Here is a 25,812-nt window from a genome sequence, read left to right on the forward strand (position 1 = left end):
TTGAGATGTTAGGCCCCTTAAAACGACAAGCATCATCATCATCAAAGACTTTGTTTTAAATTAGCCGAAAGAAAATTTACGTTTTTTTAGTTGTTTTACGTCGCACCGACACAGATAGGTCGTACGGCGACGATGGGACAGGAAAGGGCTAGGAGTGGGAAGGAAGCGGCCGTGGCCTTAACTAAGGTACAGCTCCAGCATTTGCCTGGTGTGAAAATAGGAAACCACGGAAAACCATTTTCAGGGCTGCCGACAGTGGGATTCGAACCTACTATCTCCCGAATACTGGATCTGGCCGCACTTGAGCGACTGCAGCTATCGAGCTCGGTAATTTACGTTTTAGAAAAGTTTTGTTACATAGTTAAAAATTCGGGCCTTCCCCTCGGATAAGTATGCGGAAACAGCAAGAAAGATTGCATTTACGTAGCCATTACCTGGTAGATGTTCTGCCGGCCGAAGAAAGAGGCGCCCCGCCTCCTGCCTTAACACACACACACACTCAGACGACGATCAACAGGCAAGGAAATTCGAAAAGCCGCAACTTATATACCCTCAGGGAAGGTTCGAGAGGATTCTGGGCTAATCCGGACACACCCTCTCATTTTTATTGGCTGAATCCAAAAGTTACACTCAAAACCGAACAAGAAGCCTGTGATAGGCTGAAAATTAATTACAGAAAATTGTCATTGGCCTGATTCAAAACTGGCGGAATGAGACAGAAGTGTTGCAAACCTAGAATTACATAAAATTAAAAACAAAAAACAAAAAAAAACAAATGAAAGTTGAGAAAACGTATAAACACAAAATTTCTTTCAATAACAACCTCCTTAACCTTGCACCAGAGTGCATGACTATAGTTTTTTTAGTAGTGTCATCTGTGGGAAAACGTCCAAACTTCTTAATGTACAGGAAAAGCAAAACCAAGAGAAATCCAGTCAGCGACATCTTCTGATTAAAGTCTCAACTTTATATAGTAACAATTTCACATTTTGGTCGATAGAGTTCATTAAGGCGCTGATTTTGAAAGTACGGACTTGAGGTGTACCTCCCGGTACAATTATTATTATTATTATTATTATTATTATTATTATTATTATTATTATTATTATTACGAGTATTATCGTGGAACGCAGAGGTGTAAGAAGGCGCGGGCATAAATGGGTGGATAGAGAGAAAAGATTCAATTTTAATTTAAAACTTTAAAATGTGAAATTTTATTATTTTGCGGATTTTTTTTTCAGATTTGAAACTTTGTTAAATAATAACAAATTACAATAAAACAAAGGTCAGCTCGTGAGCTCGAGAAAGAATATTGGAAAAGACTATAACAATCAAAACAACAACGATTTAACAAAATGAGCTTGAAGAACCCAAGTTACAAATTTTACGAGAGCACCACTGCTCCCTTCAATAAATCCTCAAGGAGACTGAGCTCCAAAATATAATACATTGACGCGGAGCGTTCTGCCTCACATACTTAAGTAGGGGACTATTCTCCAAAATTTACAAGTTTCAAGTAACTTTTACAAAACCAAGAGTATTCAGTGTCTTATCCGCTCAAAAGTCTGATTTATATATTAAAGGAAATGAATGATCTTAGTTAACTTTAACAGGGGTAATAAGTATCCATTCTATATGGCCTTGGTGAAAAAGAAAAGGTTAAAGTTATTGGCCGAATATCAAAGTGTTAGGAGCGAACACTTGCACTCCTTTGAAATTAACTTGAACATCATTAAAACCCTAGGTGGGCTTATGGCCCGACGTTACAAAGGCTAAGCCTATACTACCGAGGTGAGTAGATGGAGAGAAAATTTAAATTACCAACGGAAGATATAAATTTTAAAGTTTACGAAATCATAGTCATCTCAATACCAAGTTGAAGGGGAATAAAAGAGGGTTCCCACTCTTTATTCCCGAAGTTAGACTAAGATCCTTAGACTAGGTTTAAAGTTTTACATAGACAGAGTTACATAAAGAACGGATTTTGAAACCTTCCCCCCAAACTAGCTTTCTGAGACTATTGCGTGATTAAAAGATGTCTGCCATTACCTTGAGCTATTGGGCCTTCCGGAGATGGACGAGGCGAGCCCTCCTCAGCCTCCTCTACGAACACATACTACTGCTGGACTGGAGCGATCGAAAGACAACAGACAGACCACGCGTCTCAATGAATATGCGGGCGGGAGCCCGGATCCTTTGAGCCATTTTAGCCCTTCGACCTATCCGGTCTTGAGTGCTGCTTTCGACAAAAATATATCTAGACTGCATTGATGTATGTGGTGGTGGTACCTTGAACGGAATCGGACTGGTCAGAATGTGACCTGCACCCCAAGGGGTGGTTTACGTTAGTATGGCCTTGAGTCTTTTGTAGCGAAGACCCTCAGTTTCATAATTTCCAAGAGTGGAGATGAGGGAATTTGGGTTAGAACTGAGAGCAGAATAAAATTTCTTTGCTGATTTTTGAATCCGTGGATGGATTTCCTGGATGTTGAGATCAGAGTGAATGTCTCGATTCCGTTCAAACCATTGCGCACCTGCGATCATGCGGAGAGCACGATTTTGAAATCTCTGGACTTGTTGCAGGTGCGTTTTGGCTGCGATCCCCCAGACGGGACTGGCATACTCGAGGATTGGCCGAATGGAGGATTTGTATAACAGGAGCCTGTTTTCTAAGTTGAGCCCATTGTCGGCTTTCATAAGTGGAACAATTTCATAGAGGCGGCGATATGCCTGGGCCGAGATTTTGGCAACATGATGTCTGAAAGTCCTCTGTCAAGGGAAACACCCACGTATTTAGTGACATCGGACCACCGAATCCCTTCGCCGAAAAACTTCAGTGGTTAAGGGTCGGTTCTTGAACGCTTGGAAAAGAGAGTAGCACAACTGTTATTAACGTTAATTTTAATTCTCCACTGGCGAAGCCACGGTTCGATGGTGGAAAAAGGTCCAAGCTTTTATAGCGGAGAGGAAGTTTCCAGAATTCTCTGGGCCGAAGCCCCGAACACCCCCCCAAATCTCATTGGATAATCAGATAAATATCAATAATTCCTGATTAGTCGAACATTTAGAAGAAGGAGGAAGGGATAGCAGTGCTAATAACCTAAGAACAAAAAGAAAATAATTTACAACATTTCAGTGCCGAAAACATCATAATTACACATTTCTTACAAAATTAATTGTCCATCCTCTCACCAGAGGGAGCACATAAGTCGACGGTAGACACATCTGACGATTAACGTTCAAACTTCTTCCACTAGAAGTTTCATAGTTCGTATCACAGATGGCTTTTCAAAAGGCGCTCATTTTAAATGCACTGAGCGGGTGTACCTCCAGTACAATTATTTTTATTTTACGCCTCACTAACACCTTTTTGGTTTTTCGGAAACTTCCGAACTACCTTATGATACTGGTATAGCGCATGCCTAGGATTGGGATTAGTACATCACAATATGAAATAACGTACGATCTCTACAATTTTATGTTCAAATAAACCTTCATATTGTTACTGGCAGTTGCCTTGGTCTAGGATCAAACTCTCCGTATTTTCTCTTGGAACATTTAGTAAATTTGCTGAAACGTTTACCTACAAATCAGTTAATGATATTAAATTCCTTTGGTACTAAATCCTGTAATGTAGATCTACGTTTAGTAATGTTTTGAAATTCCTCAAATATAGAACATGTACGTAGGCTATACCATTTTTTTTTCTGCTTAGTTTTTCGGTTAGGTTAGTCAGTTATTTACAGATTTTATGACTTCTCCGAGTAATAAACTTTGTTTAATGTTTCGTTAGCGATGCAGGGCATGAATTAAGATATGATTATATATTTATACTCCACCCTGTGAATGCGTGGTAGTTCGTTGTACTGTATCTACATTCTCGACGCACTACTATCCGGCCATTCAAAATAGCAATACTTGCGATAATACTGTGTAAACACGATTGCCTGCATCTAAGAACTATATTGTCCGTAACGTACGATTATTACGTGCTTATTATTAATGAAGTGGTTCCCCATTCCTGCTTGCGCGGTATAAATGGCGTGTATAATCCCGGTGAATTAAATTGGCCGTTACTGCCGCAGTAGGTTAGTGTGGCGCTGGCGGTAAGACGCTCGCCTGAGGGCACTGACCTCCCAGTTGTGGTCTGCGATTATTAATCTCAGGGCAAGAATAAATTATAGGATGCGAGGTGTTTGAAGCAGTTGTGTTATTATTAAATTATTATTTTGTTATTGTTAAATTCAAAGAGAAAAAACAGGATAGCGTTTCTTCTGAGCCACATTCACTAATGTTAATTTAGACTTTAAGGCATTTATCCAAGATTCAGTTCATGGGATGCCCATCGCTTGGGCTCGCCGATTGACCACTGAGAACAACATTCGCCGTCAATTAAGCACAGCAAGAGCTCTCCTATAGCAGGACAAAGAAGCTTGGGTTCATATTTGGATCTTGGCTGCGAGGACTTCCAGGGGTAATCCCAATTACTTTTTAAATCACTCCTGGTAAGTGTTAGGATAGTACTTCGTTTCAATCCCCAATACATGTCTGGTTGTTCTATAGACAACATAACTCAGTTTATCCGACAGGTAGCCCAAGTTAGTCTTGCACCTAAATGATGTAATGCAACCTTACAGTATTTCCCGTTTTTATTGTTGCTGTTCATTGTTCTGGAAATGTCTTGGATATATTTTTGCCTCGACTGATGGCACGGAGACAGGCTCACCTGACCGTGCTGAGCGCGGCGGGCTGGCAGCAGTGAGCATTAGAACTGTCTCGTGTATTGATTGCTAGCACAGTTCCCTCTCCTGTCCCCCTCCAACGCGGCTCATGTCTTCCAATGATTAATTGTCGCCCCCTCCGTCTCCTCTCGTGCGTGCTGCTGTGCGGTGCTGGGCCCGGCCGTTTGGTACACTGACTTGACTCGAATCGCATCGGAGGGAAGACGCGGAGAGCGTCGTGATGCTTATTATTTAAAGTTTTGTATTTAATAACCATTCATTTCGTTTATTTAATAACCATGCATTTCGTAATTCATTAGTTTATTAGTTTTAACATTTACGGTGGAACTGATTGTTATGTAATTTTGCTTGTTAACAAGATTTGGACGGCATGTACCACCGGTGGTAGACATACTTCGTTCTTAGAGGGCCGTCATGTTCTACCGGCGGTAATCGCTTACACATTAATTCATATCTCTCTGCCTTTCAGCAGATTTAGCGGGCAATTGAGTTGTCATACGGCCCCAGGGCGTCGTCGGTCGCATCGGCGCCAATAATGGGATGTAAAAAGACGGGAAATAACTTCCGAAACTTGACAGTTGTACACATCTCTGTATATTTACAAACTGTGTTTTAACGTGTCTAATGGAATTAATTTTCTTAAAGATAACTGGATTGTGCTTCGACTTAGCCTTGCCGGGACGAGTCAGATGGCGTAATCGGCTTTCCTGTGGGTCGTCGTTTTCCGCGAGTTGTACACGTAGCAAAAGGCGGAAAAGCACAGAAAATAAAGTACGTGCTGTTTAGGACGTATATCTTGTATCTACCACAACAATATGGAGGACGGAAAAATTCCACTTGCGGAAGGGAGTAGTAGTAGTAGTAGTAGTAAATATTTCTTTTGAACTTTGACGCGAATGTGTTACCATTATCAATATGGCGGTTGATTGGGTCCTCAAAAACCCATCGTAGGTTATAAGCTTAAAGCTCCCCAAAACATGATGAAACTCTACAATAAACCATACTATAGAGGCAGATCAGAAGTGCGGGAGGTTCCCGTTGCTTTCCTCATTGAGTTAGGATGTTCTACCGCATCACCACTGTGATGAATATTAATTTCCATAACATCCTCATGCATTGACCATGCCCAAAATGTCTGTTACGCACCATCCACAACACAGGCTTTATCCATTCTGTCTCGGTCGTAAATTAATCTGACAGTTGTGAACGCTTCGTTTTGCTTTGCTTGTTCATTGGGCAAATGCAAAATACTGTATTGTTTAGAGACACCAACAAATCTTCAATTAAATAATGGAATTAAGGGCCTCCTCCAGGTGGGTAAAAGAGGTCAATAGGGATTCGGAAGAATTGGAATTACACTACAGGTCGTCCACAATAGAAGTGTGTTCAGAAGAGTCAACAGTCTAAAATCATATGAAGAGAAACCACTAAAACGGAGGCCCGAACAGATCATTTCCGAAGATGAGAGAAAGATGAAAAGGGAAAGAATGAAGAGGTTTTTGGAAGAGAAGAGAAGAGAAGAAAGGCCAAGAAGCCTTAAGTTCTATACGGTCCATTTGGCCAAAAAAAAAAGAAGAAGATAATATTAAGCAGAACTCAGATCTCGGGTTATTCCACAAGCGGAAATACATTCAGGAATCGCTAGACAAATTTGTGCAGGAATAGAATCGTTTCGTTTCAAAATTAGGTCTGCCAGTCGGTGTTCAAAGTCGTTGTGGTGGTAACTAGGAGATAGTTAAGAGACGGGATAGGCCTGTACCTTTTGAAAGCATTCTGTCGAAGCGCAGATGACAAGCAACACTGGCGCATTTCGGAACCAAGTTCGAGAGTATAGGCCTGTATATAGGCTACTTATAGGTTTAATACATTATGCAAAAGGTGACGAGAATCTAATTGTGATGGGAGACTGGAATGCAGTGGTAGGCCAAAAGAAGAGAAGGAAATACAGTAGGAGAATTCAGGTTGGGACAAAAGAATGAAAGAGTAAGTCGCCTGGTTGAATTCTGCACCGATCATAATTTAGTCCTTGCTAATGTTTCAGGTGTACACTCTGGCGAGACCAGGAGAACAGTGGAAGGCATCAAATAGACTTCATTATGATTAACAGAGATTCAGAAACCAGGTGTTGGATTGGAAGACTTTTCCAGGAGCAGACGTGGACTCTGACCACAACTTGCTGGTCATGAAACGCCATCTGAAGTTGAAGACATTGAGGAAAGGAAGGAAAGCAAGGAGATGGGATCGGAGACAGGTTGAAAGGAAAGAAGTGTGAGGGAGTGTTTCAAGAACATGTTGCACAAGAACTAAACGAAATGGCTAAAGGAAACACAGTAGAGGAAGAATGGACAATCGTGAAGAATGAGGTCAGTAGGGTTGCTGACGAAAGGATAGGAAGAAGGGAAAGATCAACTAAGAATCAGTGTTTAACTCAGGAGATACTAGACTTGAAAATCAAATCAAAATCTCTTTATTTGCAAATGAGCGTGTCTTACCTCGGTAGCAAATGGTACACTAAAATACATTATTGTCAAGCACTAAATATTAAATTAACAAGAAGAAAATTTTCCTATAATACAATATTATACAATTTACGCTAACAATGTTTCTATTAAACACACAGCTCATCCTTAATAAATTTATATTGTTTACAAAATTCTACTTATAATATCTCCTGTACTACTTACAAATATAGTCAACTGATATACAGTATGAGGAATTACTTCAAATGATACTATACAACTGGTATGAGATTAAAATTGACATTGCATTTATTTACTTTTTTTTTACCCATTCTGGAACTTTTTTTTTAAAAACCCATTCTGGAACCTAAGTAGCATAACGACCTGCTGCATCTTAACCAGAGCCCCTTTTGCCACCACTTTTCAGAGTTCCTGAAGGGCCTTCACAGCTACCGTAGCGGTCCCAGGGCCCTCGAAGTCCCCACTGTACTTCACCCCTACAGGCAGTCCCCTACTTTGGCTGTCCAAACTCCTTAGACCAGGGGATGGAATTAATTTATTCACACACATTTTTTTTTATTTACATTAACCTGCACTGGTCGATTGCCCTCTAACATTTCATTTATTTTCTCTGTTCCTGTTTATTCTCTTCTTGAATATCTGTACAGATTTTGGAAAAGGATCAAACACTACCCCTGGTAAATTGTTCCACTCCTTCACACCCTTCCCAATGAATGCAAATTTACCCCAATCGCTTCTGCTAAAATTCCTTCTTATTTTATATTTGTGGTCAGTCATGCCGATATAATTTTTTTCCAACTGAAGCCTCTCACAGATATCTCCCCATGCTTCTTCTCCTGTATAGGCTCTATATAATCCTATAAGTCTAGTTTTCTCCCTTCTCTTACTTAAAGTTTCCCACCCAAGTTCCTTTAACATTTTTGACACACTACTCTTTTTCCTCAAATCCCCTGTTACAACTCTTGCTGCTTTCCTCTGCACACTATCTATTTCTTTTATTAGGTATACTTGATTGACGAACGACGAAAATACAAGAATGCAAAAACATGAGGACGGCAGGAAATAATATAGGAGATTAAAGAATGAAGTGGGTAGAAGGAGCAGGTCAGCTAAGGAAGAATGGCTGAAAGAAAAGTGCAAGGATGTTGAAGATTGTATGGTCCTAGGAAAGGTAGACGCTGCAAACAGGAAAATCAAGGAAACCTGTGGAGAAAGGAAAACTAGGTGTATGAATATTAAAATCTCAGACGGAAAACCACAACTAGGGAAAGAAGACAAGGCAGAAAGATGGCAGGAACATATCCAACAGTTGTATCAAGGTAAAGAAGTAGATGATCTGATTCTGGAACAAGAAGAGGCTGTTGATGCTGATGAAATGGGAGACCAATTTTTTTAGGTTAGAATTCGACAGAGCTTTGAGAGATCTAAATAGGAACAAAGCACCTGGAATATATGACATACCCTCAGAATTACTGACTGCCTTAGAAGAAACCAGCATGGCGAGGTTATTCAATTTGGTGTGTAAGATTTATGATACAGGAGAGGTGCCATCTGATTTTCTGGGCAGTGTGTTTATACCTATTCCCAAAAAAGCCGGTGCTGACAAGTGTGAAAACTATCGCAACACCGAGCTCGATAGCTGCAGTCGCTTAAGTGCGGCCAGTATCCAGTAATCGGGAGATAGTGGGTTCGAGCCCCACTGTCGGCAGCCCTGAAGATGGTTTTCCGTGGTTTCCCATTTTCATACCAGGCAAATGCTGGGGCTGTACCGTAAGGCCACGGCCGCTTCCTTCCAATTCCTAGGCCTTTCCTATCCCGTCGTCGCCATAAGACCTATCTGTGTCGGTGCGACGTAAAGCAAATAGCGTAAAGCGTAGCTATCGCAAAATTAGTTTAGTATTTCATCCCTGCGAAATTTTAGCACGTATTATTTACTAAAGAATGTAAAGACAAATTGAAACTGAGATGGGAGAAGATCAGTTTAGCTTAGGGAGAAATTTAGGAACACGGAAGCAGTCCTGACTTTACGTCTGATCGTAGAGGACTGAATTAAGAAGGACAAGCCCACGTACACAGGGTTCGTATATCTAGAAAAAACATTCAATAATGTTAATTTAACCAAGCTGTTTGAGATTCTGAGGGTGATCGGGATCAGATAACGAGAAAGAAGAATCATCTACACTCTACACAAAAAATCAGTCTGCAGTGATAGGAATCGAAGGCTTTGAAAAAGAACATCAATCTAGAAGGGAGTGAGGCAAGGCTGCAGTTTGTCCCCCACCTTTTCATTGTTTATATAGAACAGGCGGTAAAGGAAATCAAAAAGGGATATTTAAAGGGAATCACAATGCAAGGATAGGAAATGAAAACTCTGAGATTTGCCGATGATATTGTCATTGTATCGGAGTCTCAGAAGATCTGGAGAATGGCATGGACATAGTTTTGGGAAAGGCGTGCAAGATGAAAATAACTCCAAAACAAAAGTAATGGCATGCAGTCGAACGAAGTCGGGTGATGCAGGAAAATATTAGATTAGGAAATGAAGTGTAAAGGAAGTAGATGCATATTGTTACTTGGGTAGCAAAATAACGATGGCAGAAAAAAAGGAGGACATTAAAATGCAGACGAGCAAAAGTAAGGAAGGCCTTTCTTAAGAAAAAACATTTTCTCACTTCGAAAATTAATATAAGAATTACATGTTTTTGAAGACTTTTTGTCTGGGGTGTGGCATTGTATGGAAATGAAACATGGATTATAACTAGCTCGGAAAGGCGAATGGAAGCTTTTGAAATGTGGTGTTACATAAGAATACTGGATGTGAGATGGCTAGATAGAATCACGAATGAAGAGATACTGAATCGAATTGATGAGAGGTTATCGATTTAGCTAAATTTGACGACAAGAAGAGATAGGAATGTAATTCACATCTTAAGACACGCAGGGGTTGTTCAGTTCGTTTCTGAGGGAAACGTAGACGGTAAGAACGGTAGGGGTAGACGAAGGTATGAATGTGACAAGCAGTTTAGAGCAGATGTATGATGTGGTAGTTACGTGGAAATGAAAAGTTTAGCACAGGATACGGTGGCATGGAGTGCTGCATCAAACCAGTTTATGGACTGACTCAAACAACAACAACAACAACAACAACAACAACAACAACAACAACAACAACAACAACAACAACAACAACAACAACAACAACAACAACAACAACAACAACAACAACAACAACAACAACAACAACAACAACAACAACAACAACAACAACAACAACAACAAAACTTTTCCGCTCTAAACATATTGAAAACTACTAATACTGTTCTGATTGTCATAATAGGATTTTTATTGTACCATGTAAGTTTTAGAATTCGGCGTTAAATTCTGGATCTGAACTGCTACTTTCGTTGCTTTGTCCCGTAGAACAATAATATCGTTACCGTACAGCCTGAATCTGCAGTTCTGTGTATGTGGGGAAGAGGGACGACGTTCACTTCATTTCACCCTCTCACCGATCATAATGAGTGTATTATTAAATCTGATCTGATGTTTCCTAATTTCTCTCTCAAACAGTATGCTTGATCACTTCAAACTTACCTATCCGGCTTTGGTCAGCTCCTTTTCTTTTTCGATTGGGACGGTGTTAGCTTTGTGAAGTCTAGGGAGTCTTGGTTTTTCCTTCATATATTTCTGGGTATTAACTCCTATGCGTGAGGGTAAATATTGCATCCATGATACACTGAGCGTGTTGGCTACGCGGTTCGCGTCACGTACTTTTGAGCGTACTTTCGGTTACATTCACGTGACCGTCGCTTCCTTCCCATTCTTAGATCTGTCCTACTCCATAGTCGCCATAGACCTCTGAGTTGGTGCGACATAAAAGAATAATAATGCTAATTATTAGCACATCTACTGAAGCCCCTTTCTGTCGTAAGTGGTGACTAAAAGAGGTTCTAGAGATTCCAGAGATTGTAAACTTGGGAATGTCGTTCGATGACACCATGGGTTATGATAATGTTTTTACCTTTGCCAGGGTTCTCACTTTGATCTTTCCTATCCCTCTTCCTTTCGTCGACTTTGGTTCTCTTCCGATAGACACATTAATTTTACGAGGCCCATGCACAGGATTTTGCAAAAAAAAAATATTTACAGGAACTCAACTTATAATAATAATAATAATAATAATAATAATAATAATAATAATAATAATAATAATAATAATAATAATAATAATAATAATAATTGAACCGGGGATATTGTGGAACGCAGAGGTGTAAGATGGTGCGGGCATGAATGGGTGAACAGAGAGACCAAAGTATAATTTAAAACTCTAAAATACGAAATTTTATTTCTTTCCTTGTTTTATCTTTTTGTTTCTTTTCAGATCTTAAACTTTGTTAAACGAGAAACAGTTGGATATTCAGAAGGGGAGCTCTTCAGCTCGTATACAAATAGTTATTCAAATCAGGCACAATATACATAATGATTTTTAAAAGACGAAAACGTTACACTATTATCAAGAGCACTACTGCTCCAATGATTTACAAGTCAGGAGACTGGGCTCCAAAATTTGCAACATTAGAAAGAGCGATTTTGCTCGACACAACTAATTAGGAGGCTACTCTCCAAAATTTACAAGATTCAAGCCTTTCCCAGGCACAGTTTAACTTTTACATTAGATAAAAATACAACCAGGTTCCACTGTCTTACTCGCTCGATAGTCTACATTACATTGAAAGTAAACCTTTTTAACAGAGGCAATAAATGCCCATTCTACCTGGCCTTAGTGGAAAGAGAAAAGAGAGTTATTGGTCGTAAATCAAAATGTTAGGAGGCGAACTCTTGCTCTCCTTTGATGTTCACTTGATCTTAATAAAACCCTATGTGGGCTTACGGCCCAAAGTTACAGAGGCTAAGCCTATACTGCAGAGGTAACTAGATGGAGCAAAATATTAAGTTCCGCAAAAGAGATAAATTTTACAAAATCATAGTCACTCCAATACCAAGTTGAAGGGGAATAAATAACACAGGGTTCACACTCTTTATTCCGAAGTCAGACTAAAGTCTTTAGACTTACTGGAAAATTTACAAAGAAAACGATGATGCTAAGATTTACATTAAGAAAGAATTTTTGAAACCTTCCCCTCGAGTTAGCTTTCTGAGGCTATTAAATGATTAAAAGATGTCTGCCATTACCTTGAGCTGGTGGGCCTTCCGGAGATGGACGAGGCGAACCCCTGCCTCCTCTATGAGCACACTCTAAACCTCTTGACTGAAGCGATCGAAAGACAACATGGCCCAATAGGTCCCAGCTATTGTAGCGGAGAGGAAGGTTCCAGAATTCTCTGGGCCGAAGCCCTGGACCCACTCACAAATACTATTGGTTGATTAAATACATATCAAAAATTCTTGATTGGATACAATATTAAACAGGCGGGAAGAGATAGAAATGCCCGTAAACGTTGTTGAACGCCATGTGTATGTTTGTCCTCAGAGGGCAGCACTATACAGACTGATACATCCCCGGTGGAAGGGGAGACTGGGTGTCGCAACTCAGCGGCATCAGTGAGTTACGAGACTTGAACTAGCGTGGGTAACGGTGTTTAGTTTGGTGTGCTACATCTTGGACCACAGCGTCCTATGTGTATATACAGTATTTTGTACAGTGTAATTAGTTTAGTGAATAAATTAGTTATGTAATGTACATATGTTGGTCTTGCCTTTGCACTTAATGATTATGAAGTACATTTTGTGAACTGTGGGAAGAGGTAGACCTCGTTCAACATGAGTAAACAACTCCTCTGGTTGCCCGATGTGATTCAGTGGCGATATTACACCTCATATAATCTGCGAATTTAGGCCTGTTAGTGATTACAGTTTATTTACATGTGTTTATATTTGTGTAAAGTACGAATGCGTTCGTTTTACCGCCAAGCCTACAACCACTCACGTGCTAGGTACTGCAGTAAAGTACAAACGAGTGAATTCAACTAACGTGCCGTTTCTATGTGAAACACTGTGACTTGTGCTGTGATTAACTGAGTTCTAGTACAGTTCTCATTCATTTTTAACTTCGAGACTGAAGCGTGTGTTGCCGCCATCTTGCGCGGACGAATGCAGTCTTGCCAACACAATTGGTGGAGATTTCAAGGAGTAGCCGAGAAAGTAGTGGTGATTTCAAGTAGTAGTCTAGATCTGTAGCAGTAGTTTCAGAGGTGACCACCAGAGTGCAGCCCATCCTCTCAGAGCTCTTTGGTTTTCAGCCCTGCTGTGGAAGGATACACCCTCCTGATCTGTAAGTAGTCTGGCATTCCCAGTCCTTATATTATATCAATTATTTCTTGTTATCCTTCACCATGGATCCTGTCCAGCGAAGAGGTCTCATAAAGACGAGAGCAGTTATTGTCTCGTATAAAGCGTATAGCTAGTTTTGTCAGTGCATTTAATTAAGGCTCTAATCTGAATGATATTAGGAAAAGGCTGCTATATTCAAGTAAGGAGGAATACAACGATGTTCAAACCCATGAAACACTGTGACTTGTGACGTGAAGAAGTTCATGAAGCAGAGGGAGTCGATTGAAGAACTCATCCTAGAAATAGAATCTAAGATGGAAACTCTGTTGGATGCAAATTAGAGTGTAACTTCCCCAGCAACGTCTAGTTCTTCAAATACTAGTACCGGTAGCATGCATAAAATAAGACTCCCTATAATTTCACTGCCAAAATTTACAGGAATTATTTCTGAATTTATTAACTTTCGAGATACCTTCCAGAGCCTGGTAATTAATAATCATGCCTTAACAGACATACAGAGGTACTATAACCTACTATCATGCTTATCGGGAGAACCTCACAAATTAATTGAAAGCTTGCCTGTCACTGAAAGCAATTTCAAGGTAGCTTGGGAATTAATCTTTCAGAGATATAATAACCCCAAATTTATTGTAGATCTGCATGTTAAGCAACTGCTGGATCTTCCATCAGTTAAAACAGAATCAGTTAAGGATTTAATAGTATTGCTAAATCAACTGCTGAGCAACCTGAGCGCTGTCGAAGTAATGAAGATATATGTGACTGCATGAGGTTTTGTTATCTCGCTTAGTGCTAGATCGAATCAGCCCCAATCTAAGAAGACAGTGGGAAGTTAAATCCTCAGATAAGAAGTTCCCTCGCTTGAAGGATTTAGTAGCATTCGTGGCGAATAGTTGTCAAACTCCGGAGCTAATCAACCCCGAAAAACATCAAAGCGACAAGCAACAGGTCGTGCCCAAGCATGGTGGTGATAAAAGTAGTAAGAAGTCCTTTGTCACAACAGCAATTCAGTGTGAGTTTTGTAAAGCTTCTCACACCTAACAAAATGCTCTAGGTTTCCCGAAGCCAGCGTAGATTTCACCAAGAAGTGTAAACTTTGCTTTAACTGTCTGGGTGCTAATCATACTTTGAAGGAGTGTAGTTCAGGAAATTGTCGAATCTGCAATAATAGACATCATACTCTGTTGCACAAGGAGCAGATTACTTCCTACAGTGCTTCTACTACATCAGAAACTAACCAGCCTCAGTATCAAGAAGAGCAGCTACACTCATGTAGAAGTGATATTATCAACAGCTCTCGTAGTGGTTACAGATAAACGTGGGAATGCGCATCAATGTCGAGCTCTACTTGATGGTGCGCCTCAAATGCATTTCATATCCAGGCATTTGGCAGATCGCTTGGGGATTGAATTGAGTCGGCACTCAATGCCTATAAGGGGAATTAGTGATACTAAGGTAACTGAATCATCACATATTTGTCAAATTCGAGTTACATCCAGGGTCACAAACTACACTACCCCTATTGTTTGTGCTGTACTTCCTCGCATAACTGGTCAGCTCCCTAAAGCACAGCTTGACACGTATGACTGGCAGCTCCCACGGGACATTCCCTTGGCGGATCCTCAGTTTAGTACACCAGGCGAAGTTGATTTACTACTGGGGGCGTCTGTGTTTTTTTGACATACTGCATCGTGGTCAACTCAAGAGAGAAACTCATCCCGTACAACAGGACACTGAATTTGGCTGGATCTTATCAGGCGAGATACCATCAGGCTCTCTAAAGTCTACCAGCAAGAAAGTGTCTTGTCTTGTTCGCAGCAACGAACTGCACATACAGGTCGAACGGTTCTGGCAGCATGTGGAAGTAAAGATTTCTCCCCCGTGTTCTAACTACTACTAGGGATAACACCGGAAGATATGTTCTAAGACTGCCGATTAAACCACGTCATGAGGAACGTGGGGACTCATTTAAATACGCCACTCGTTGTCAGTCGAATTGAACAACGGTTAAACCGCCAACCGGACTTGGACAATGTCATGTTCATGACAGAATATGCTGATCTTCATCACATGGAACTTGTGACAACGCAAACCAATAAGTCAACATATTACCTGCTGCATGTGCTGTAATTAAGCAGTCCAGCACTACCACTAAGGCCAGAGTCGTTTTCAACGCCTCTGCTAAAACTACTAGTAACTACTCACAGAACGATATCTTGATGGTCGGACCTACGGTGCATTCTATCATCTTGCGGTTTAGAACACACAAGTATGCCTTCACTGCAGATGTTACAAAAAATGTACAGGCAAATTCTAGTTCGCCCTGATGAGCAAGATCTGCAACGCATTGTATGGCGTTCATCTCCGAATGAACCTATCCAGATTTATCGACTTTCCACTTGAACTTACGGCACCTCAGCAGCGCCTTTCTTAGCCACGAGATGCCTGGTACAACTTGCCAACGATGGCGCGCTGCAATATCCAAGAGCGTCGGAGACATTACGAAAATACTTCTATGTTGATGATGTTCTGAGTGGAGCAGATACCATTGGAGATGCACTCGATCTGCAACAAGAGCTGATCGAACTACTCAGTAGCGCAGGCTTTCCTCTTCGTAAATGGTGTGCTAACCCTCCCACTCTTTTAGAGCACATACCTCTTGAGCACCAAGAATCACACTGCCCTGAAGTCTGGATGACAAGAAAGAGGGTACAGTTAAGGTCTTGGGACTACTGTGGCATCCTCTAAAGGGCATCCTCCAGTTTGTAGCTACCGGTCACACCCAGAAGACCACATCCTGGACAAAACGTAGTGTATTATCCTGCATTTCATCCATTTTCGATCCTTTGGGACTCTTAGGTCCAGTAATAATAAAATATAAAATTTTCTAGCAATACTTGTGGCAAGCGAAAGTAGACTGAGATCAGTGTTTGCCACCTGAGCTATTAACTACCTGGGAACAGTTTCACGCACATTTGCCATCACTCAGACATTCGCATCCCTCGAAGAGTGACGGGAGACGGATAAATTACACGATATGAGTTACACGGATTCTCTGATGCCAGAAAGGGCTTTTGGAGCATCCGTTTACGTACGGAGTATAGATGTCAGGTATAATGTAACAGTAATGCTGTTAATCTCCAAATCCAGAGTAGCACCACAGAAACAGATTTCCCTCCCTAGACTTGAACTATGTAGTGCATTACTCCTTGTAAAAGTAATGGATTAAGGTTAGAACTGCGCTTAACCTAAAAGTTGAACGAAACTACTATTGGACAGATTCTACTATACAGTGTACTAGCTTGGCTTGCAGGAGAACCCGCATCGTGTAAAACGTTTGTTGGTAACCGAGTGTCTGAGATACAACAACTGTCATCTGTAGAACAATGGGTCCATGTGACGTCACAGGACAATCCAGCTAACATCGTTTCGAGAGGGATTGAACCACATCTTCAAGACAATCTATTACGGTGGGCGGGGCCATCCTGGCTCTACCAGCCACAGTCAGCCTGGCCTGTCAGCGACATGAAGAAAACTCCCAAACTCACTGATGTACCAGAGCAACGTAAACCAGCTGTTTGGTTACTTGTTGTCAGTCATTTCCTTGAAGACTTAGTCCAACGCTTTTCTTCTTGGTCACGGCTGGTAAGAGTTATGGCCTTCATACTGAGGTACATGGACAACCTCAGGCTTGCTGCTTCAAGGAGAGAGGTGGGAAGTCTGACTGTAGTAGAACTTCAAGAGGCATCCCACAGGATTATTCGTACTGCCCAAGAACGAGAATATTGTAAGGGGCTTCAAGATCTGAGACTTGCCAGACCGATCGCAAAGGGCAGCAAGTTGTTCTTCATCCCTTTGTAGATGCAAACCAGGGCTGGGAGGCAGATTGGAACAATATCAAGCTCCGTACAGCCAGAAATGTGCGAGCACATGCGACTTCTGCATGCCGGACCCCAACTTTTGCTTGCAGCCATTAGACAACGATGCTGGATACATAATGGTAAGTCTGTCATTAGACACTTGACGTACAAGTGTCTCCCTTGCTACAGGTTGAAGGCGAGTACATCATCATCAACTCATGGGCCAGCTCCCACACCACAGGGCAGAACCCAACATACCATTTTTGAACAGTGGAGTTGAATATGGGAGTCCACTCTACATTAAGCAAGGGATCCGTAAGAGCAAAACAAAGGTAAAATGTTATATTGGTCTATTTGTCTGTATGGCGACCAAGGCAATCCATCTTGAACTTGTCTGACCTGTCTACTGATGCGTTCGTAGCTGCTCTGCGTAGATTTACTTCGCGTTGGGGTATCTGCCGGAATATCTACAGGAACAAAGGAAGTACATTCGAGAGAGCAAGAAACGAGTTACGGGAGCTTCACACCCTCTTCATATCTCAAGTATATCAGAGGAAAGTGGATGACTTCGCATCTCAATGTGGAATATAGTGGCATTTTATTCCATCGCATGCCCCTCATTTTGGTGGGCTTTAGGAGGCTGGCATAAAGTCTACTAAGCCCCATTCGAAGAAGGTTGCAGGAAATCATGTACTGACTTTTGAAGAAATGTCCACGTTGTTAGTCCAGATTGAGGCATGCCTGAATTCGAGAGCAATAACCAAATTGTCTGATAGTCCTGATGACTATTCATGCCTAACTCCCGGCACTTCCTGATTGGAGAATCTCTCACAACCATCCCAGAGCCAGATTTACTTGCAGTTTCAGGTTCTTGTCTGTCCAGGTGGCAACTACTTCAACGCTGCAGGGAGTACATCTGGAAGAGGTGGTCGAGGGACTATCTATGTCAACTCCAGCAGCGACTAAGTGGTCAGCAGGAAGGGTCAACCTTTGACCTGGAACTCTGGTTCTTCTCAAGGAAGACAAATTGCCGCCTCTGATGTGGCAGACAGGGATCGTGGTAGATACGCAAGCAGGGGACGACGGCTTGGTGCGAGTTGCCACTATTCGCACTCCCAAGGGGAACTTCTAACGCCCACTTGCAAAACTTTGTCTCTTCCCAGAAGTTGAAACTGTACAGTGAAAAAGTGCGATTTTTCATGTGTGTGTTTTTTTTGTTTTTTTACATTTGACATTTTTAATGCGAGTGCTAATTTTTATTGTTCTTAATAATATTTATGTTTGTAAATTTTGTATAAATTAGGTGGGTGGTATGTTGAACGCCATGTGTATGTTTGTCCGTCAGAGGGTAGCACTAATCAGACTGGGTGACGGCAACTCACCGGCGTCAGTGAGTTACGAGACGTGAACTAGCGTAGGTAACGGGGTTGAGTTTGGTGTGCTACATCTTGGACCACAGCTTTCTATGTGTATATATTTTGTACAGTGTAATTAGTTTAGTGTATATATATATATATATATATATATAAAATGAGTTTTGTCTGTACATTGCTCAGAATTTGAAAAGAATGGTATTTCTGTATCGATCATGTCCACAGTAACAAGGAAATGCATTTTTTTTTCTTTTCCGTAATGTCTGTCTGTCTGTCTGTATGTATGTATGTATGTATGTATGTATGTATGTATGTATGTATGTATGTATGTATGTATGTACACGTATCACGAGAAAACGGCTGAAGAGAATGTAATGAAAATCGCAATGTAAGCTCGGGTGATGGACTGCTACAATCTAGGCTACAAATTATTTTAATCACGCTGAGCGAAATGGTAGTTTAGGGGAAGGCCTGAAATTTAATTCTCAAATATTTGTTATTAGTGGTCGTGTCTTAATGAAAATCGTTTGACAAGGATGGGAAATAAGTCGCTACAATATAGGCTATACACTCTGAGAAAAATTGTAGTTTAGGGGAAGGCCTAAAATTTAATTGTCAAATATTTATTTTATTAGTGGTCGTATCTTCACGAAAATTGGTATGCAAAGTCGGGGAATAGGTCCCTTTAATCTAGGCTATCAATTAATGTTATTACACTGAGTGAAATGGTAGTTCAGGGGAAGGACTGAAATGTAATCTATATATAAAATAAGTGTTTTGCCTGTGCATTGCTGAGAATTTGAAATGAATGATATTTCTGTATCGGTCATGTCCACAGTAACAAGGAAATGCATTTTTTACTTTTCCGTAATTTCTGTCTGTCTGTCTGTCTGTCTGTCTGTCTGTCTGTCTGTCTGTCTGTCTGTCTGTACACGCATCGATAGAAAACGGCTGAAGAGAATTTAATGAAAATCGGTATGTAATGTCGGGCGATGAACCACTGCAATCTAGACTACAAATTATGCACGTTGAGTGAAATGGTAGTTTAGGGGAAGGCCTGAAATGTAATTCTCAAATAAGTTATTTATGTTATTAGTGGTCGTATCGATAAATACTACATAACTAACATAACTTTAGTTACGTCGTAAGTTAGTAGTAGTTATGTAAGAAGTTATTAAATTTCCGATCACTTATGTCTTATACATTGTTACCGTACCGCATATAATCAGAGATATTCATAAATTTGGATTTTTGTTACTAAGTCCATATTAGCGCCGAGTCACGAGAAAATGGGTAAACAGAGTTTAGTGAAAATCATGTAATTCTGAGAATAAGGAACTACAGTCTACGATATAAATAATTTTGTAAGACACCGTAATATCACAGAGTCGAAAGAAAACTAATGTGAAGGCCTGCAATATAGAAAGCACATAAACTTTATCAACAATAACATTACATTGACCATTGTTTGTTGTGATGTGCTTTTTGTCTTCTGTTTCCTCTCATGCCCGATAGATAGGATTACTGCAGCGTACCGAGGTTTTTTTAATTTGCTTGACGTCGCACCGACACAGGTAGGTCTTATGGCGAGGATGGGATAGGAAATGAATAGTGGTGTGAAGGAAGCGGCCTTGGCTTTAAGGTACAGCCTGGTGTGACTGGTGTGAAAATAGGAAACCACGGAATACCATTTTCAGGGTTGCCGGCAGTGGGGTTCGAATCCACTATCTCCCGGATGCAAGCTCACAGCTGCGCGCCCCTAACCACACAGGCAACTCGCCTGGTCGTACCGACTGTAACAGCCTGGCTGTATATTGGCGGGAAGTAGCTGGGGAGTAAGATAACTTTCTTCTTTAGCATGCCATTCCTCTGGTTCATACAATTTATGATATATCTGGTACGTAACACACTGGTTCATCATAGTATTCGAGCTATTCAATCCCTACTTTGAGGCACTGATTGGAATGAGTTGTGTGCATATTTAACGGAATAATGACAGAGGCGTGTTCAGGGCAGTCTGCGACCTGGTTATTCCAGCTCTGGAACTTAGGACTCTTAGATCGGCACCGCAGTACTGTTCGTTGAAAGTGAGAAAGTGTGCGGTTTTTCATTTGATCGAATATTTTATATGATAACATTGCTTTCAATCGCTACATTCCTACTGACGTTTTTTTGTAATGACCTGTGTTGAATTCAGTTAGGAAAACCACCAAGTCAGTCTTTCTGAGAATCCCATAGCGAAGCACGGGTACATCAGCTAGTTAGTTATATGTTGGCCTTCCCTTTGCACTTAGGGATAATGAAGTACATTTTGTGAACTGTGGGAAGAGGTAGGCCTCGTTCAACATGAGTGAACAACTCGAACACGAGACCGAACAACCTTAGAACACCGAAAACAATCGACATAGGCAGCCAATGAGTTCCAAAATACTCTTGAAATTTAATTGTCCATCCTCTCACCAGAGGTAGCACATAAATCGTCTGTAGGGACATCTGACGGTAAACGTTCAAACTTCTAGTGGAAGAAGTTTCACTGTTCGTATTACAGATGGCCTTTTAAAAGACGCTTAGTTTAAATGTACGGAGTTGGTGTACCTCCGGTATAATAATAATAATAATAATAATAATAATAATAATAATAATAATAATAATAATTTATGTATTGTCCGGCTTCATGGCCAAATGGTTAGCGACCTGACCTTTGGTCACAGGGGTCTCGGGTTAATTGCGCTGGCACGAGGGTTGGGTGAATGACGTGTCGTCTTCATCATCATTTCATCCTCATCACGACGCGCTGGTCATCCACGGGCTTCAAATCTAAGGACCTGCTACTGGCGAGCCGAGTATGTCCTCGGACACTCCCGGCACTAAAAGCCATACGCCATTTCATTTCATTTATTTATTGCAGCTAATTGCCATACACTAATAGTAAATATATGTACATACACGTATAACACAAGTACTGTGAAGGTAGTCAGTATAGCATTGCGTAAGGGAAATCAGTATTTCTTAACAGTCGCACACATGACAATTCACATGGGCATGAAGCTTAATAATTCAGTGCAGAACCTAGTTAAGATTGTCCTTCCTGCACATCTGAGTACATGATAACGATCACACTGCTTCCCGCATAACGCACACACGCTTCCCTCATTTGGCGAGTGATACTTTGTCGTGGAACATAGCTTGAAATGAAACTCGTGCACGGCTAGTCTGGTTGTTATGTGACTTGATTCGTAGTTGGTTTCTTTCCACTTGTCATTAGCCACCGCTTCCGTACTGTACAAGTTCAGCCACATTTCCGATTTCTTTCTTTGATGTTCGAGAAATAAACTTCGGTATGCTGAAGTTGAAGGGAGAGAGAATTTTTCCCGTGTTTCCTACAACATAATTTCCGTAGTTAGCTCATATACCAGTCTTGAAGAGGTAAATTTTGATAGACATACAGCTCTGTTTAGAAATGTTGCTTTTACCTTTTCCAAATCCTTCAAGTTGCGTACTGATAGGCGCTGCCATATACTGGAGATGCCGTAGGTTATTACAGGTGCTATTTTGACTCTGAATAGATTCAACGCTGTTTGAAGAGATATTTTCTGTATTTCATGCCATTTACAGCTGTCTCTGCTGCTGTTAATCTTTCTTTGATATGCGCTTTGAAATCTGTTCCTTGTATTTGTTGCTTTTCGTAGGACTGTCTGGGAGATGATTTCGGCATCCTTCATACTGGAAATGAACAAATTTGTAGTGCTATTTCCATTATAGCATAATATGTATGTCTTTTCACTTGGTTTGTTAATTAGGCTTAGCCCTTCTGTCTTGAGATATCCCAGTACCTCTGTTTTAGAACTGCGAATATCTATCCTGCAATTTAGGTCTCCCGTGAGTTTGACTGTTGTAGATCCTGTGGCTGTAATCTATTAAGCCCAGCACTAATGAAATCAACGATGTCTTCTGCCCTGTATCCAGGTTGAAAGTATACGCCTATCACTGTGCATAGTTTTGTTTTGACTATTACCACCTCCGGTCTTCGTATAGTAATTTAAAGGCGGTCATTTTTGGTTTAACCTTTTGATGAGTGCACACGGCATATGCCGTGCAATAATGCCGGCTGCATCTGAGTACGTGTCCGACTCGTTGGCTGAATGGTCAGCGTACTGGCCTTCCGTTCAGAGGGTCCTGGGTTCGATTCCTGGCAGGGTCGGGAATTTTAACCATCATTGGTTAATTTCTCTGGCACGGAGGCTGGGTGTATGTGCTGTCTTCATCATCATTTCGTCCTCATCACGACGCGCAGGTCGCCTACGGGAGTCAAATCAAAAGACCTGCACCTGGCGAGCCGAACATGTCCTCGGACACTCCCGGCACTAAAAGCCATACGCCATTTCATTTCATCTGAGTACGTGTTTGACCGGTAAACGACTTCTGGGGAGTAAGAATTTTTTTTTCTTAAAAATTACATTAAATTTAATTATTACAACTTTGAGAGACTTTGAGACACATGAAAATACATTTTGGAACGAGAAAACACTGTCACTTCAAAACTTAAATATATCACCTTCAATAATATCTCTATTTAGTTCATCATAATATCGTCACTTGTGTCCAGAAACTCAATAGCATCACTTGTAATTTACAAAAGAAGAAACGTTCACAGTTATATTTATGAAAACCAAAACTAATTATAGCTACGAAGAGCACAAACAACTATCCACATCGGCGGCAATCGCAACACAGCTGTAACCTAGAGGCTAACTGCGCGCCAAACTCTTACATTGTGGGGAGTATACTCATTTCCGTCAAAGACCACTAGCATACAGAACTAGGATTTGTACAGCGACACTATTTGAATAACTGGAAAACGTTCCAAAAACGCGCCAGATATCATATTACGTTAGTAAGCAATTAAGTTCTTAGTACAAGCCTAAAACGACAAATGCCGTGCTCCATCATGTGGGACCAAACGGCAAATGCCATGCGTACTCTATTGACTGGCCTTAGCTGCATTCGTCAACAGGTTAAGGAGGCATGAGATTCCCCCACTGGTTTGTCCTTGAGTAAGAAAAACATACATCGTATAAATGTTAGGAATATTCCGCTCTCTAATAAGAAATGTCCGGTATATTATCGTTCGATGTCCGGCTCCATGGCTAAATGGTTAGCATGCTGACCTTTGGTCCAACGGGTCACGGGTTCGATTCCCGGTAGGGTCGGAGATTTTAACTTTTGTTAGTTTATTCTTCTGCACCAGCCCTCTCCGGAGGCCACACACCATTATTATTATTATTATTATTATTATTATTATTATTATTATTATTATTATTATTATTATTATTATTATTATTATTATTATTATTGTTCCGAGGTATCTGTGGAACAGCAGAGGAGAAAGAAGGTGCTGGGTGGAACAGGTCTCAACTACGAAATTAAAGTTAATTTAAAATTGAACAAAGGTTATATTTTCTTTTCAAGATCAAGAAATAACAAGTATAACAGGTACTCAGTAGCATATCAACAAATTAAGAATGCACAATTGCAATTTGTTAATGGATTTGGGCTTCGAGCCCCCAGACACGCAATCCTTGAGCAATGAGCCCAACTTTACCTATGTACAAAGTTCAACAAAGGGGCAGAAAACCCCAATCATGCCAAGGAGCACTTGCCCCCAATTACCCAGTTAAGCCTGCTCGAGGCACACAGATAATACATTTTTAAGAAAGAGCAACCCGCTCTCAAAGTTCAAGCCTATTCAAAGGCCACACCAAACTCCACCTTCAAGCTGCCCTCCGGGCACACAAGAACAGGGGTAATGATACCCAACCTACTGAGGCCTATTCAGTAAAAAAAAACAAAAACAAAACATAAAACAGGTTAATTATATGGCCCAAAATTCCAACTTGACTGGAGGCGTAACTTGCACTCCTAATACACTTTTACCTATTTGGCACTAGGCCGTATACACAAGGGCTAATCCCATACTAAAGAGGTGACTTGTACAAGAAGACTTTGTTACATTTAAAAAAGAAGAAGAAACGGTTGTGAAAACAAAGTCACCTCAAAACAATAGGAGTGGGAGCTCGAGAGGGTTTAGCACTCTCTATCCCAATTTATCGTTAAAGAGTTGAAGTTTTACCAAGCGTCTATTACATTTTAACGATAGGTTACATGAGAAAAGTTTCCGAACCTGCCCCGAGGGTTAAACTGCTGAGCTAGCGAAAAATGAAGTTATTAAACGGCCATTACCTTATGGATGAACTGCCGCCCGAAGAAAGAGGCGCTTCCCGCCCCCTGCTACATAATCACACTAGGAGAGATGTTACTGAAGTGGCCCCGAGGCCCGAAAATCAGCAGTTTATATACCCTCGCGGAAAATTCGAGACGTTTCATGAATGATTACAACCCGCCCACAAAATTTTATTGGTCGGCTAAAGATTACAAGTCAAAACTGAAGAAGACATCTAGGATTGGTGGAAAATTAATTACAGAAATTCCTCATTGGTCAAGTTCAAAACTGGCGGAAAGAGCAGGGTTATACTGCCAACCCAAACAATGACTGAAAGAAATTTAACAAAGAACAAACTTATGAATACCAAATTTCTTCAAAAAAGAGTTCCGTCACTTTGCACTAGGGTGCACAATTGTAGTTCTTAAGTAGTGCCATCTAGAAGAGAATGTTCACACTTCTTACTACAGAGAAAACAAAAACAAATCGAAATCGACATAGTTCAGAACACTTCAAAATTTACAGTAAAGACATCTTCTGAGAAACCTTAGAATGAATATGGTTGTTAAAGTTCAGGCTTTCTCCAGTAGAGGAGTTTCAACTGGCGCAATGTTTGAATTAGCGGCGTGGAGGTGTACCGCCCGGTACAATTATTATTATTATTATTATTATTATTATTATTATTATTATTATTATTATTATTATTATTATTATTATTGTTACGGAAATTCCGTGGTTGGCAGAGGTGAAAGAAGGTGCGGGCATGAACGGGTCTATCTGCTACAATCAAAAGATTAATTAAAATCTTTAAAAATTAAGATTATATTT

At 40.7% G+C, this 25,812-nt stretch overlaps 1 protein-coding gene across 11 annotated transcripts in view; it reads left to right on the forward strand.

Annotated features, from left to right (window-relative positions):
• tou (toutatis) overlaps positions 1-25,812 on the forward strand; it is a 1,002,029-nt gene that overhangs the window by 322,515 nt on the left and 653,702 nt on the right. The window lies entirely within an intron of this gene.

This window comes from Anabrus simplex, chromosome 5 (genome assembly GCF_040414725.1).
Source record: "Anabrus simplex isolate iqAnaSimp1 chromosome 5, ASM4041472v1, whole genome shotgun sequence".
NCBI classification, from domain to species: domain Eukaryota; kingdom Metazoa; phylum Arthropoda; class Insecta; order Orthoptera; family Tettigoniidae; genus Anabrus; species Anabrus simplex.